Source organism: Primulina eburnea, chromosome 15, assembly GCF_022965805.1.
Source record: "Primulina eburnea isolate SZY01 chromosome 15, ASM2296580v1, whole genome shotgun sequence".
Classification (NCBI taxonomy): Eukaryota; Viridiplantae; Streptophyta; class Magnoliopsida; order Lamiales; family Gesneriaceae; genus Primulina; species Primulina eburnea.
The window spans coordinates 25,460,659-25,478,561 of record NC_133115.1 but is presented as its reverse complement, the minus strand read 5'-3'; the positions used below and the strand labels follow the sequence as shown (position 1 = coordinate 25,478,561).

General features: G+C 31.7%; 1 pseudogene; it reads right to left on the bottom strand.

Annotated features, from left to right (window-relative positions):
• Positions 1 to 4,755: 4,755 nt before the first annotated feature.
• On the bottom strand, positions 4,756 to 6,831 carry LOC140813698 (tubulin beta-5 chain-like; annotated as a pseudogene).
• Between the last annotated feature and the right edge of the window lie 11,072 nt (positions 6,832 to 17,903).

Below are 17,903 nucleotides of genomic sequence, written 5' to 3'. Positions count from 1 at the left end.
AAGCAATCAAACCGTGGTGCTTGTGCTGCTGTGCGGTTTAAAAGATTTGAGTTGCATCACTACCACTAGCTATAGCTTTTGGTAAAGCGGTAAGCACTCGGTCCTACAATCTTGTTTTACTAAATTAATTGCATGCCACTAAGATCGCAATGGGCGACTAAGTAAGTTTGCATTTGGATTGACGGATTTAAGATGTTGGATTCAAATCCGTTAATTTGTAGTTTTTTTATTTGTTTGGATTGAAAAAATCTATATGTATTTTGGATGGAAGGATTTGAGTAGATTGATTTCAAATGCACATCTCAAATAAATTTTATGACGAAGTATTTAAGTGTATTCATTTCGCTAAAAATTTAAATAAATGATTTGAAATCATTTATGATGCTCAAGTATATATTTTTGTTTCAATTAAAATTCATGCATTTTAAAATATTTGGTTTGAAATACATCTTTCAAATATTTCTCCAAATTAATTCCTCTCCAAATCATGTTTATCAATTCAAACACAACATTAGAAAATTTCGAGATTATATTCTTGTGAGATTAAAAGAAATCTTTAGGGATGCTTTTGTCAACTAAAAAAGTAAAAGGTAAAAGTGAACTGTTATTTGTGAAATGTGGAGTAAACTATTCTCATTATTATTATTCATTTAATTATAGTTATATTTTTTTTCTTTTTTTATATGTTAAAAACAAAAAAAGTATGATGTTGGGATCACAAATATATTTAGAGGGGGTGAATAAACACTTTAAAACATTTTATTCAATTTTATTTGGTTTTAATAGTTTTTATCTTTTAAAACCTTTCTTCAATGACTAGATTGAACTGGATCATTGAAAATAATTTCAATACGGAAACAATTCGACTAGTTAGTGATAAATTATATATTCAATGCAAAAAATCGAATAATTAATCGTCTAGATAAATAAACAGGAAAAAAAAAATAAATGAGTAAGTAAAAGGAACAAAATTTTATTGATTTTCACTCCCTATTCTACTTAGAAAGGAATCCATTAAAAAACCTTAATTGGTATAACCTTTGTACAAAGCTATACTTCAATTAGAATTTATCACTGCCTAAATCGAAACTCTTAGTGATAACTTCACACAACAAACTTTGGTTGTTTAAGAAACCTTTGGTTCACTAAAAACAACGAGCCTTCCAACGATCAACTTTGAATCTTTAGAGCTATTGAGGTAGCACAAGTTAAAATTTTATGATCTAATGTATAATTTAAGATTGTGCTAACGAGCGGTTTGATATTTGAAAGAATAAAAGTGCTCGAAATCTTGTATATTGCAGATTGAAAAATGTTCAAATCTTGTTATCTTCGATGTTTTGAATTTGCATATAAGTATCCAAAGTTCCCAACGATCGGGAATTTTTTCAACGATCATCAATATTGTCTTATATAACATGATATTGTCAATTTCTCTTCATCATACACTGCAATAAATGTTAATTTAATGTTTCTTTGATTTTTACGGATTTGGAACTTTTAACTTCTGAAAATTTGATTGACTCTTGATATTTTAGGAAACATTCCTGTCAAATCAAGAGTTGGTAGGATACTGTCTATAACATTTAATATGATGATATTGAGTAGCTCGAGTCTAAAGTATCCGTATTAATCGGCTTGTAACTAATCGATTGGAGAGCAGTTAGAGTTTGAATGGTTTGATTATGAATACTTCATCGATAAAACGATCTGGTTAGAACAACTAGATCTAAGTGATGTTCTTTTGAAGATGTCTGCAACTTGAGTTTCTGATAATGCGATGAGCAACATGACTTGTTAAACAGTTGGAAACCTATTAAATACATAAGAGCGACAGTTGGACCTTGAAACAACTCGATGTTGTTTTTATCATTATCAAAACTTATTGTTGGAATCATAATTTCGGAGTTTGACAAATTAAATGATTGAAGATTGCAGAACTGATCAGTTTAACTGAATCTACTCAAACGGAAGTTTCCTGAACTGATAAATGATGTGTTAAATAATCAAAAGCAAACCGAACTGATCAAAACCAACTAAATGTATGAAGACAACTGAACTGTCAGTTATGAGATGTCAGTTATACTCATCACATCTAATCGGCTATATATTCAACTGATAATCAGTTGAACACGTCATCAGCTGAAAAATATCTAACAACCGACAATTTGTACATGGCAGGCTGTAACCTATAGTGGGAGTGCCACATATCAGAATGCTACAGTGTACTATTGTCAGAAGAATATTGACACAATCAGAAAGGACAAATCAACAGATATAGATCATTCAAATGTATTCAATATTACCGTTAGAAGCAAAGCCTATAAATAGTTGAGGAGTTCAGCTGAGGAAAAGACTTTGTGTACAACAATTCCAAGAAATTTTGTGAGTTAAAGTTTTCAAAGATCAGTTACGAAAAAGCTCACACTTATCAGATACATTCATAGCTTTCAGGCTATCTTTCGAACAAAAGTACTAGCACATTTCTTTATTGTATTCAATATTTTGAAATCAGTTGTGCTAAGAAAAGAATATCAGTAGTTTACTGATAAATTTGTAAAGATACTAAGAGTTTCAGTTTGGCAGTATTTAAGATCAAACTGAAGTGGGTTATTACAGTTTCTATAATTAATCAAAGTCTTTTAATAAAATCATATCCTTGTGATAGAAGGGGCGTAGGAGCATTTAAAGTCTCCAAACATCCGTAAAATCTCCGTGTTCTCTGATCTAATTATTTTTAGTATTCAATCTTTCAGTCAGTCAGTTTATTTTCGCACTGTATTAGTTAACTGATTGACATCGACAACAAGATTTTTTTTGAATTTAGTTTATCACTAAATTAATTCACCACATCAAAAAAGATTTGAAAATATTAAAGTGTTTATTCAACCTCCTTCTAAACACTTTCACTCGTATGTTCGACCCTAACACTTATGATATTTCAAACTTTAACATATGGTATATTTGGAGAATGCTTGATTTTGTTTTTTTAAAAAAAAAATCGAAAATAATCAAATACTTTTTTAGTAGTATGATATCATAACCCTTTTATGTACTAACTAGTTGTATTCAGAAACCGAACCAAATTGTAAAATCAAAACAAACCGCATAAATTGCAAAATTATTGTATACTTTATTTATTACTGATTTTAGGCTAAATAAACACAACCACAATCCTAAAAGTTTGGGTGTCACGCCCCGAGCCCGGGTCCGTGCCTGCGTGACTGTACAATGGGCTCCTATAGCAACTATTTCGTATCCGTCCTCGTTTTACGAAAATGATTAACCCAAGTTGCTATAGAAGTCTATTGTAAGCCATTAAAAACTCATTTTAAATATTTTATTTTTAAAATGTGGGACAAGGGTATCACAATCACCCCTCCTTCAGAACGCGACGTCCTCGTCGCGGCCTGACCACTCGATTTACCAACGCCGAGAATCTAGAGATGACTCCTACAGGTTTAAGAGGTGGCTCCCGTCATGTAGCACTTTGCCCCGCAGGTTCAAGAGGTGGCTCTCATGCACGTAGCACTTTGCCCCGCATAGCACTTATTTCTCGGTTTTCCATGCCGGTGACCGGCTCTGATACCATTCTGTCACGCCCCGAGCTCGGGCCCGCGCCTACGTGACTGCACAATGAGCTCCTATAGAAACTACTTCGTATCCGTCATCGCTTAACGAAAATAATTAAGCCAAATTGTTATAGAAATCCATTGTAAGCCATTATAAACTCATTTTAAATATTTCATTTTTAAGATGTGAGACAAAAGTATCACATTGAATTTTGTATAAGTTGTGAAATAATGTAACCTGCATAAGAATTATAATTTATTTTATTTTACTCACTGTCATTCTAGTCCACGATCAAATACAATATTCACTCAAATTTTATCAAGATTCAATTACTATTTTTTAAACATTACAATATCTTATGCACTAATTCACTATAAAACTCAAAATGTAAAATTAATAATCCAAATCAGACCAAACCAGACTAAATCGAAACTCACGGTTTTGTTATAAATAATTCATGGTTTGGTTCGATTTGAAATTTTGTGATATCTATAAAATATAGTTTGATTTCAATTTTTATATAAATCTGAACTTGAACACACATTGTTATATCAATAGCAAAAAGAACTTTTTTTAAAAAAAAAATAGCAAAGAGAACTCCCAAAACGAAGCAAACCTACATTGTTTATTCAGTTTTAGAAAATACAAGAAATACAAGAACTTGTTCATGTTTTCTTTAAAATGCATATATTCTCCTAGTCAAATAAAATATGTTGTATAACCATCGCGCAGTTAAAGTTGCAAGGCATTTTTTTTTTTTTGTATGCAATAAATTTTGAATTTATTTTTTGAAATTTTTTACAAGTTTACTTATTTTGGTACCACATATAATATAGATGGTAATCATGTTTTTCTCGTGTATTGAATTTTATTATCAAGATAACTGACAATATTCAATATCATTCAGTTATTTAAAAAAGACACGTTATCATGTATTGAGTAAACTTTCAAACAGTAATCTCTGCAACTTTCAGACTAATGCAGTAGTTTGCAAACAAAGCTAGACAAGTAAACCGCACTAGACAAATTCTATGCAACAGATACGCACGAATAAATTGTTGATATGAAAAAGCAAGCTCATAATCATTTACCAAATGATTACATAATTCCCTGACTGGAACACCACTTGAGAGCTACATACTTATTTAATCCAGTGGCAGTATTTGATTCGAGCTTTATATATTATATATAATATTGAATTTGTATAAACGATAATCAATAGATTGAAGTACAATCACAAATACACAAACGAGATTTACAGATCTTGAGAAAGCAAAGCAAATATTCATTCACTCAATAGCACAGAGCAAAACCGAGGCGACACTGGCCAAAATATTAATTGAGACAATTCAGCAAACACTTGACGTCTAACTGTCCGCTTCCTCGTCTTCGTACTCTTCTTCTTCGTTATCGGCGTTCGCATCCTGATACTGTTGATACTCTGAGACCAGATCATTCATGTTACTCTCTGCTTCGGTGAACTCCATCTCATCCATCCCTTCACCAGTGTACCAATGCAAGAAAGCTTTTCTCCTGAACATGACGGTGAACTGCTCGGATACACGCCTGAACATTTCTTGAATTGACGTGGAGTTCCCGACAAAGGTCGATGACATCGAAAGCCCGGTTGGTGGGATGTCGCAGACGCTCGATTTCACGTTGTTGGGGATCCACTCGACGAAGTAGGAGGAGTTCTTGTTCTGCACGTTGATCATCTGTTCGTCCACCTCTTTGGTGCTCATCTTGCCACGGAACATCGCGGAGGCGGTGAGGTAGCGTCCATGACGCGGGTCGGCGGCGCACATCATGTTCTTGGCGTCCCACATTTGTTGGGTGAGTTCAGGGATTGTGAGTGCGCGGTATTGCTGCGAGCCACGCGAGGTCAGTGGCGCGAAACCCACCATGAAGAAGTGGAGGCGTGGGAAGGGGATGAGATTTACGGCGAGTTTTCTGAGGTCGGAGTTGAGTTGACCCGGGAAACGGAGGCAGCACGTCACTCCGCTCATCGTTGTTGATATCAAATGGTTCAGATCGCCAACTGCAACCATAAATCATACAACCAATTAACATCAGGTACATTTTGTAAAGGCAACTCCATTTTCATTGCTATGCATAAAGCAGTCCAATCTTTTAATCTCCAGGGGTGTGGTATTTATCCGAAAGTTGGACGCCAACTGTTTGTTCGCTACAGATCTATGCTTTTGAAATAAAATGATCAAAGATCTTACATTGCACCATAAGTTAAACATCATTCCAATTGATTTTTAGCTAAACATGGAAAACGGACTCTACTTTGGACAGACTCCATGTATATATATTCTTAGGATCAAGTTAATGGTACTTACAGCTGGGATTAGTGAGCTTTAGCGTGCGGAAACAAATGTCATATAGGGCTTCATTGTCAAGGACCATGCATTCATCGGCATTTTCAACTAGTTGGTGCACTGAGAGTGTGGCGTTGTAGGGCTCAACGACCGTATCCGATACCTTTGGTGAGGGGAAAACCGAAAAGGTCATCATCATTCTGTCCGGGTACTCTTCTCTGATCTTGGAAATGAGAAGGGTTCCCATTCCTGATCCCGTTCCTCCTCCGAGTGAGTGGCACACTTGAAATCCTGCCAAACCAAGAAAATATCGAGCGAAATATCGTATCAGATCGAAAACTTTTGGATCAACAAGAAACTATAGCTAGCCAACTCTATCCAATTCAAGATTATGCCCTGTTTGATGATTTTATAGAATCATAGCTTTGAGGTTAGCAGGTTGCTAATTGCTTATCTTGTCAACATAACATGTACCTTGCAAGCAGTCACAATTCTCTGCTTCTTTACGAACAACATCAAGCACAGAATCGATCAGCTCAGCTACCCTCAGTGTAATGCCCCTTAGCCCAATTGTTTCCTGCACCATTCTGCCCGAAAACGAAGTTATCTGGCCGAAAAATCTTGCCGTAAGCTCCAGCTCGTAGGCTGTCCATGGTCCCCGGCTCGAGGTCCATCAAGACTGCCCGGGGCACGTACCTCCCACCGCTCGCCTCATTGTAGTAAACATTAAGCCGTTCAAGCTGGACGTTGGAGGTACCGACGTAGTTTCCGACGGAATCGATTCCATGTTCATCGCAGACAACCTCCCAAAACTTGGCACCGATTTGGTTGCCGCATTGCCCTCCTTGAATGTGGAGAATTTCTCTCATTCTTGCCTTTGTTTTGGTTGGCTAAAAGAATTTGTGTTGTATGGTTGTGAGCCTAGAGGGGTGAATGAAATTTGGCTTTTGTAGCGAAGATGTGATGGAAAATATGACGGTAAATTGCAGAGACAACCCCAGGTGATCAATAATGGTCGAAACGTCCCTTGAGGTTGATTATTTACAACTCACCATCCTTCATATTTATTCTTGTTGAAAATAAGAGATTGAGTCTTGAAAATAAGAGTTGTAAATATTGAAAAGTAGTGTGTGATACTGTATGTAACGATGTATTTATTTTTGGATTATTTTCAAAGAAATTCTATAATTAAGTCTCTCAAATTGTGAAGAAAAACACAATTGAGTTGACAAAATTTTATAAAGTGTATAGTTGATTGAATTTGTGAGTTTGAGATTTTTTTCCGTAAATTTTTACTTTTAACACGTTGTCAGGACTTTATTCGAAGGTTCGGTTCTCTATATTTTTCCAAGCTCCAAAATACAAGAAAAATGTAACAATATTTAAAAGTAAGAATATTTATTTTTCTGTTTATTTATTTTTATTGTGTATATATTTAATATATCATATCATTTTATTATATAAAAGGAGTTTATGATACATCATTATAATAACATGATGCGATTATATTATTACACTACTTATATAATTTTATTTTGTTACTGTTTATTTATTGTATATATATTTATATATATTTGAATAATATCATGTTATTATATAAAAAAAGTGTATGATAACTCATTATAATAACGTGATGTGAATATTTCATTGTTTATATTTTTATTGTGTTATATAATAATTATATATATTTGTATAATGTCACAATATTATATAAAAGGAGCTTCTGACACCTCAATATAATATTATGATTTGATATACATAATTATTTAAACATGATTAACATTATATACATCATGTTATTACCATAAAATTTACATATACATACATTTATTTTTTTTAAGAGTTTGTAGCGGTCATAAACGGTCATAAACGACTAGTTTTTATCATATAAATATGATTTTACAAACATATTCGATCACTCCAAACTTACTCTTCCTCCCTAAAAATTTTCTTCATCAAAATTTTCGAAGAAAAGAAGATGGTTCTTTCAAGGTTATTTTTGTATAATTATTTTTGTTATTATACTTACTAATCTTGTATTTATCGGAGAATATCTGTCTCACGTTTTTTCTTTATTTTTAAGAATACTTGTACTTATAATTTATCCGTTATTTTTATTGACATATTAATAGATTTAAAACTTAAATACTAAAATACATTGTTATTTTTCTAGTACCACCATGTCAAATTTAGCAAAACTCGAATTTGTTGACATTATGAGAAAAAATTATATGTCATGGACTCTCAATGTAAAATGCATATGAGTCACTGGGTCTAAGTGAGACCATTAAAGAAAATAGTATCTCATCATCACAAGAAAAATCAAAATCTATAATATTTTTTGCGTCGGCATCTTGATGAATGATTAAAATGTGAGTATTTCATTGAAAAAGATCTCATGGCTTTATGGAAAAGATTAAAACAAAGATTTGAACATATAAGGGAAGTTATATTTCTACCGCCCGTGATGAATGAAATACATTAAGATTACAAGATTTTAAGAAAGTTAATGATTACAACTCGACGATGTATCGAATAATCTCGCAATTAAAATTTTGTGGACATGATATTGCGGAATAAAAAATGCTTGAAAAAACATTTTCCACTTTTCACGCATCAAATATAACTCTACAACAACAATATAGAGTGTGTGGATTTACGAGATATTCTGAACATATTGCATGTCTTCTTGTGGCGGAAAAGAACAATGAGCTGCTAATGAGAAATCATCAGTCCCGACCCACTGGATCAACAACATTTACAGAAGTAAATGTTGTAAGTAAAAATGAATTTAAACCTGGAAACTAAAATAAAAGTCAAAGACAAGGTTTTGGTCGATGTTGAAATCGAGGTCGTTGTCGTCGTTGTTATCGTGGACGTGGAAGTGGTCGTGGTCGCGGCGGTGGTTTTGAAAACAATCGAGATAGTTACTTCTATAACTCATCTAAAAAAAAGTCATGAACCACACACTGAAAAGGTATCGTGAGAACATGAGTGTTAATGAAAATCACTCAAAACGATTTGAAAGCTCTTGTTTTAGATGTGATATTTCAGGATATTGGTCTCGTATTTGTCGAGTCCCCGAGCACTTTTGTAAGCTCTATAAAGAATCAATAAAAGAAAAAGTAAAGGAAACCAACTTCACTGAACATAGTGGTCGTTTAAGTTATTCAACTCATTTTGATGCTGTAGATTTTCTGAATGATTTATCTGAAAATGATCAATATATTGGTGAATTGAAATGTAAAATATTTTATTTTTATGTGCTCATATGCTAATATTTTATTGTATAATTATGATATGCCTTATATTTTTCAATATATTACATATGTATTGTCATTAATTTTTTCATTGCATATTTTTTTGAAGTTCAAATATGGAAACTGCTATCAACAAAGCTAAACAGGGAACTAATCTCATGGAAGTTTGTATACCTGATAGTGGTACAACGCACACTATTCTTCGAGATGAAAAGATATTTTTTGGAACTAAAACCAACAAAAACAATGTTGAATACAACATCAGGTTCTGTAGACTTGATTAAAGGTTGTGGTAAAGCACGTTTTTGTTACCTAATGGTACAAAATTTCTGATAAATTATGTTTTGTATTCACCGCAATCGAAAATAAAATTGTAGAGTTTTAATGACATATATTTCCATGGGTATGATATTCAGACAATAAATGAAGGAAATGAGAAATATATGTGTCTTATCACATATAAATGAGGAAAGAAATATATAGTTGAAAAACTAACAATGCTCCCTAATGGATTGCATTATATACATATAAGTCCAATTGAATCAAACATGGTAGTTGATAATTCTTCAATATTAATCAATTGTCATGATCGATTAAGACATCTTGGTTCAACAATGATAAAAAAATTATAGAAAATACACATGGTCATCCGCTGAAAGACCAGAAAATCTTTCAAAATAATCAGTTTCAATGCAAAACATAGTTCTTTTGGAAAACTTATTATAAGACCATCACCAACTAAATCCATACTGAATCACCTATTTCTTGAACGTATTCAGAGTTATATTTGTGGGCTAATTCATCCACTATGTGGATCATTTAGATATTTTATGGTATTTATAGATGCCTCCAGCAGATGGTCACATGTATGTTTATAATCAACTCGAAATATGACATTTTCAAGATTACTTGCTCAAATAATAAAATTATGGAATTAATTTCTCGATCATACAATCAAGAAAATTAGACTTGATAATGCTGATGAATTAACATCCAGACTTTCAACGATTATTGTATGTCAATGAGAATCACTGTTGAGTATCATGTTGCTGATGTACATACACAAAATGAATTAGCTGAATCATTGATCAAACGTCTACAACTGATTGTTAGACCGATGATTAGAAAAGCAAAACTCCCTGTTTCTAAATGGGAACATGAAATTTTATTTGCTGCTGCATTAATTTGAATCAGACCAAGTGCATGTCATAAATACTTCCCAATTGCAGCTTTCCTTTGGTAAAGAACCAGACATTTCTCATCTGAGAATTTTTGGATGTATGGTATACGTGCCTATTGCACCGTTTAAACGAACACAAATTGGAGCTCAAAGAAAGATCGGAATTTATGTTGGTTATGATAGCTCATCAATAATTCGATATCTTAAACCTCAGACAGACGACATATTTACAGCACGTTTTTCTAATTTTCATTTTAATGAGGAAATCTTCCCAATGTTATGGGGGGAAAAAAAACATATCGAAAAGAAAATTACATGTTATACATCATCATTTTTATATCTGTATCCAAGAACTAAACAATGGGAAAAAGATGTACAGCAAATTGTGCACTTGCAAAGAATAGCAAATCAAATAGCATATGCTCAGACACAAAATGAGTAACTAAATCATATATACATGCTATAAATACCTCTGCTCGACTTGAAATTCCAAAGAAAGAAATTTAAGACAATCATGATGTCATTAAAAGCTTGAAGCGTGGAAGACCAATCGGTTCCAAGAATGTTGAATATTTGGTCACCCGTCAAATTATACTAAAAAGGTCCTTAAACGTTTTGATATGGATAAATCAAATCTTTTAAATACTCCAATGGTTGTTAGATCATTAAACATAGAAAAAGATCCATTCCGTCTATATGAAGATGATGAAGTTATTCTTGGTCAAAAAGTACCATATCTAAGTGCAATCGGTGCCTTATCTATCTTGAAAATTTTACAAGATCTTTTGCTATATATTTATTGGCAAGATTTAGCTCGTATCCAACAAAGAGACACTGGAACGGAATTAAATATATATTTCGTTATCTACGATGAACGACATACTTGAGACTTTTGCATGCAAAAGATACCAATCAAAGCATAATTGGTTATGCTGATGCCGGGTATTTATCTGATCCACACAGGGCACGTTCCCAAACCGATTATGTATTTACTCGTGGAGGCACTACAATTTCTTGATGTTCACATAAATCAACACTCGTAACAATTTCATCAAATCACGTCGAGATTATTGCACTACATGAAGCAAGTCATGAATGTGTGGCTAAAATTGAAAACTCATCAGATCTCTTCACAAAGGTACCTCCTACGACAATATTCAGAAATCATATATATAATATTGGGATGCTCAATCTATGAAATTTGTGAAGAATCGTTCGTGTCATAATGAGGGGGAGTTTACGTGACTGTACTCTCCTTTTTTTTGGTTTTTATCTAAATGAGTTTTTCCTAATAAGATTTTTAACGAGACAATATAAAAACACGTAATGAAGACAATCATTGTATCATGATCATTATCAAAAAGAGGAGTGTTGAAAATAAGAGATTGAATGTTGAAAATAAGAGTTGTAAATATTGAAAATTAGTGTGTGATGATGTATATTTTTTCTATTATTTCCAAAAAAATTCTATAAATAAGTCTCTCAATTTGTGAAGAAAAACACAATTGAGTAGACAAAATTTTATAAAGTATGTAGTTTAATTTATTTGTGAGTTTGATATTTTTACTTTTTACCGTAAATTTTTACTTTTAACCAATTTCGATTCTAAAATATATTTTCAGCTTAATTCAAATGTCATCTCAAACCTCCTATAAAAGTACTTTATTCCTACGTTATATTTCGAGTCAAATGACAATATTTCAAAATCTTAGACATTATATTATGATGTGACAACATTATCATATAATTTATGATATTCACCTTCACATTTTTTTCTATGAAATACCATTTTTTCGAAGGCGCCTATGGACCCCACGAGTTTGATGGTGGATACAATTATCTCATTTTCCTCCCGAGGTTTCCAAGAATTACATATTTGATCCCTATGCTTGTAGGAGGGGGTCAATGCAATTTGTTTTCATATTATTCAATTTGTATATTGATATTTTACTTGTTATAATTATAAATCTCAAAAGGATAAGACGAAATAATTGAAGGGATACAATTAATAATTTCACGTGGGCATGTTATTTGACACCGTCTATGGTGAGCTGGATTTGAAGGAGACAACACACCTACTAACATAATATCTCCAATGTGGGCTTTGTTTCCCTTCCCAAAATTACTAATCCATCCTCATCCCTTGCAACTCATCTTGTAAATTGTAAATTGTAAATTTTGGAGTAACTATCTTGTGATTTTTTTATCTTATTAAATCGTTTCTACGCAATTCAGCGTGTACGACTCGTCGATCATTATCGTGTACGTAAGTTATTTTTTCTTATATATACAATGGGTGAGAGGTTTTAGTTTTAACGTGGATTCAAACATATGCATCTCATTTATCGAGAGAGTTTTGTGGCACTACAGCGGGAAAAATCTCGTGTGAGACGGTCTCACGGGTCGTATTTTGTGAGATGGATCTCTTATTGGGTCATCCATGAAAAAATATTACTTTGTATGCTAATAGTATTATTTTATATTGTGAATATTGGTAGGGTCGACCTGTCTCACAGATAAAGATTCGTGAGACCGTCCACAGAGACCTACTCCACTACAACCATAATGAAAGTTATTTTAAGTTAATGTAAAAGTACACTATAAAGTTTATGAAGAAAAAAAGTTAAATCAAAGCAAAGTGTTCTTAACTTGAAATGGCAAAATTGAGGTTTAAGAAAGAGGTTTCACAATGTAGTTCTTATTGAGTACCAAAGACCACTTATGGATTGACCCCTATTTGGTTGCTGCCACATACAAATCAAATAAATAAATTTCCATTAACATTATGCATTGTTTTTTCTTCACTTAATAATTACATTAGCTTTGCTTAATCATCAAGAGTAAACCTTAATTTAATTTCCATTTTTTCAAAATTAACTTAATTTTAAAGATCAATTTAGGTGCCAAGTTGTGTGACACACCAACCTACTGAAAATGATTGATGGAGGTATGTATGTATATATGGTTTAGATTTTGTTTATTAGGAAAAAAGTGTGCAATTTTCAGTCTAACTCGTATAACTTTTTAGAGTGGATCTCATGTGAGACTGTCTCACGGATCTTAATATGTAAGACGGGCCAATCCTACTTATATTCACAATAAAAATTAATACTCTTAGCATAAAAAATAATACATTTTCATGAATAACCCAAATAAAATATCCGTCTCACAAATATTTTTGCCAACTTTCTATGCTATAAAAATTATTGAGGCTAAAGTCCAATAATACCTCATGAATCCTCTCTCAATTCCAGCTCTTACAAACCATATCATGGGTTGTATTATAATTGAGGAATCCAATGTCATTATACTAAAAGTTGTACATAGGGCTGTATGTATCTCTAATTAGGCTAGAGTATGCTAAGAGCATCTCCGACCTAACCATCAAAATAGCATTTCACGTTATTTTGATGTTTGGGCATCTCCAATGGAGCTGCGCTATTTGCAAGCGCGTCTCCATTTCCCTCTGCATAGGGAAGCTCCGTGCCAGTTTGGCTCAGAGCAGTTTTTTTTTTTTTTAATTGTAATTATTTATATTAAGAAAATAAATAAATATTCTTTAATTATATATGGGTTTGAGAAATAATTATAAATATTTATATTCTTTAAGAAATAATTATAAATATTTATATTAAGATATAAATAAATAAAATAAAAAAAATATTTCGAGAATATTCTTTTTTAGACTAAAATTTGAAGTAGATGAGTTGGAGATGAATATTATATTCGGTGCAGAAATTGTACTATTTTAAAGTAAAGTTGCTTTAAAATAGAGTTTAAGATTGGAGATGTACTATTCTAAAGCAAAGTTATTTTAAAATAGAGTTTTGGGTTGAAGATGACATAATAAAATATGTAAAATCGGACCGGACGATTCGACCAACAATTTTTTTCCATGTTCCATATGAGTGATTAATACAATATATATATATATATATATATATATATATATATATATATATATAAATTAGAAAACTTAAAATTTTCCTATAAGTCAATATATATATATATATATTGACTTATAGGAAAATTTTAAGTTTTCTAAATTTTTTTAATGGCTTGAATTAATATTTTTTTATTATAAAATATGACTATTTTTTCGAGAAAAGGGACTGGCCCTACACATAGTTATCTGTGAGCCACTTTTTTCTGATCAAATTATTTTTAGTCGAAAATAAGAATAATATAATCTGTCAATATCTACATTAATTTTAGTACATGTTATCTAAAATATTAGTGTTACCTCAAACAGGAACTACCCACCAAATTGCATTTATCTCCATTAGGTACATTTACACGACATAAGTATTTAATCAAAAATCAATTATTAAAAGCCATCTACTTCTATTTAGCTAAATAACTGATAAATACTTCAGATGGATATATAGGAAATGGGCTTAATCGAATTCATGTAGCACCCTACTCTACTTGGCACAATTTTTTTTTATAACATCCGAGTTGAGTCGAGATAGATTTTTGAGTTCGAACCAGGGTTGAGTAAATTTGAAGTAACTAAAACTCAAATTCGATGGTTTATTCACAAAATAATGTACTTAAGATTAAAACGGGAGCTCGATTCAAACATGCATAACAGTAATGCGATATGCTCAAGCTAGATGGAAGTTCGATTGAATAGTTGTCTGAAATTTTGCATACGTGTGAAATTTTTTAATAATTCACGATATTCTGAACCTATAACAGATGAATTTGACGAAAAATCTTGTACAATTAACATAACATTACGAGAGTATTTGATTATATTTACGATATCTCGTTCTTGTATATTTGTTGAAATAGTATTCACTATGATATGTTTTCACTTGTCTATGTACCTCGTTGCATGACTGTTATTATTTTTATTTTTGCAATGAATTAATTGTATAGGGAAAAAATCGATGATTTGTATTTAGTTTAGCGTCTTAAATAGAATAATTATTGACCAATAATGGAATTGAAATATGACCAAATACTCACGGAGTATCATAACGTGGTAGGATACCACAGGAAGAATGGTTGCACATGCCACATGCTTTGTTTGTACATTTCAAAATAGTAATATTAACAATAAAAAAATTAACCTCTTGTACAAAAAAATCGAAAAAAAAAAACTATAAACTTATATATTTTGACTCGGGTTCTTTTCTTTTTCTTTTTTAAATTAGTTTTGACGTTTACTTTATTTCTCTCGCTCTTTGCCGGACAACGCTTACCGCTTTATCAAAAATTATTATTAGTGATAGTAATGCAGCTAATTTGTTTAAAATCATACAACAACTCAAATACTGTGATTCAATCAACAAAAATTCACCGAGTTTGTTTTTGAAAGCACTTCCGGAACTTTGATATTATTTTATAACATTACTGTGCTTAATAATCAACAAAATGCATTATGTCATGAAATTAAAGCCTAATAAGATTAAGTAAAATTTTAATAGTATAAGGATGTGATTAACTAATTGAATGTTGAGTTTAATTGGAACGACAGGATCAGTTAATAATGGGAGCATTTAACCATGAAGTAAAATCAACAATTTTTTATTGCACATTATTTTAAACAACACACATTTGATATTTTGAATTAATTACGCTTATCATGTCTTCAACTTAAAAAAACAGGTGTTAGGAATATATTTTTGACAGATAATAAACTATATCTAATATAACCAAATCAATATAAGATGCAAATTTGTGTTTTATAATAATTAAATGTTGTGCCAGATGTTACAACATCTAGGACAACATGCAGCGGAAAATTAAAGTTTGTAACACAAATTCGCTTAAAATAAATGCGATGGACGAGATTAAATATGCACAAGTATAAATACCTGTGCGGTGCCTTATGACAAAAATCTATCACTAGAAACCAAATCTTTTACAAAAACCTATCACTAGTGATTATGACAAAAATCAATTTCCTCAACACTTTGAGAAAATAAAAGTTTTCTAAAAACAAATAACCAGAATAAAAACTAAAACAAGAAAGAAAAACGTGATGCTAAAAGAGAATCCACGAAAACAGTCTTCAGCCAACTTCTTCACAGATGTTGTCTGCAGATATTCCAACATTCACGACAACACGCGATCACCACTCTTCAAACACATCACATCTCTTGAATATGATTTTCTCTGAAATTCTGAACGTGCAAAAGTGAGTGAATATTGGCCGAGGAAGAGAGAGCTTCAATGATGTCCTTGATCTCTTACTTATAGATGTAGACTTTTTCTCTTCAAGAAAACATATTGCACAAGGAAAGTAAGAGTTTAATTAGAAACAAAATCAATAATACCATATCATGTAAATCATTATCATAAATATTATATTTAGAGGATCTTTATCATAAAGATATCTTGAAAGATAAACCCAATATTCCACATAATATTATCAATAGGAAATTAAATTTAAGGAAGATATTATATCACAATAAAATCTTAACATAATTATCTAGAAAGGCAAAACCATAATTAAATATTATACTAAATCAAATCAACAAAGAAAAGATAATATTAAGGAAATCAATTTACTATGAAAATTATATTTCCCTTCAATCCCCTCTTTTTTGCCTTTCTGGACAAAATCAAATCAAACTCATTTTCTCAGTTACACTCCACTTAACTCCCCCTTAATATGAGAATTTTTCTCCTCCTGAATAAAATCAAGTTAGTACGGGTGTTGTTCGTTGTGTTGGCAACACCTGAGACAACACCTGCAAAAATCACTAACGGTTCATTAAAACAGAAACACATCAGGGAAGCATAACCTTTAACAGAGAAGAACATTAAAAAAGAAGTCAAGCAAATGTATCAGATAGATGGTATCATGTGATCCTTTCAATTCACTGTCCCTTGAGTTTGAGTCGCATCTTCTCCTCTTTTTTGTCCAGAATGGACATCTACCTCCACAGCCAAACGATAGTCAGAAACTAAGTTCTCATAGGAGACAATATCAGCTTTAGCCCGTAATCACTATCCAAAATTACTGAGATAATAACGTCAAAAATTATTTCAAAAAAATTTCCAGTATTGAAACCCACATCGATTTAACAGCACTGAAGCAATAAAAATCACAAATATTAAATTTTTCGTAAAATCCAGATTTTCAACAAATTTTCTCTGTTGAAATACTCATACCTTATGACACAACAATATTCACAATGTTATGTTTACGCATGACCTATTTATGCCTAATAACAAAATGAAACAAAAATAGAAACATGTAAACAAATATGAGATATTTTCACAAATGAAGTGTTTTTACAAATGTTGACAACATCTTCCGTTTTGAATTTTTTCTCCACACTTGGTGACTTAGGAACTCTTTATCATAGAAGTGATAGCTCCCACACTTAAAGAACGATCTTCTTTTGGACTCTTCTAGATAACTTTTTCCAATTTCTTTTATTTTGATTTCTGTATTTAAATTCAGAAGAGGTAGTTCCCACACTAAAAGCACAATCTTCATTGGACTCTTTTAAGTAGTTTTTTCCAATCTTTTCTTCCGATACAGAGCATATTCATAATTGATTTTTTTTACTCAATCTTGTCAAGTCACCTTTCGTATGAGTCAAT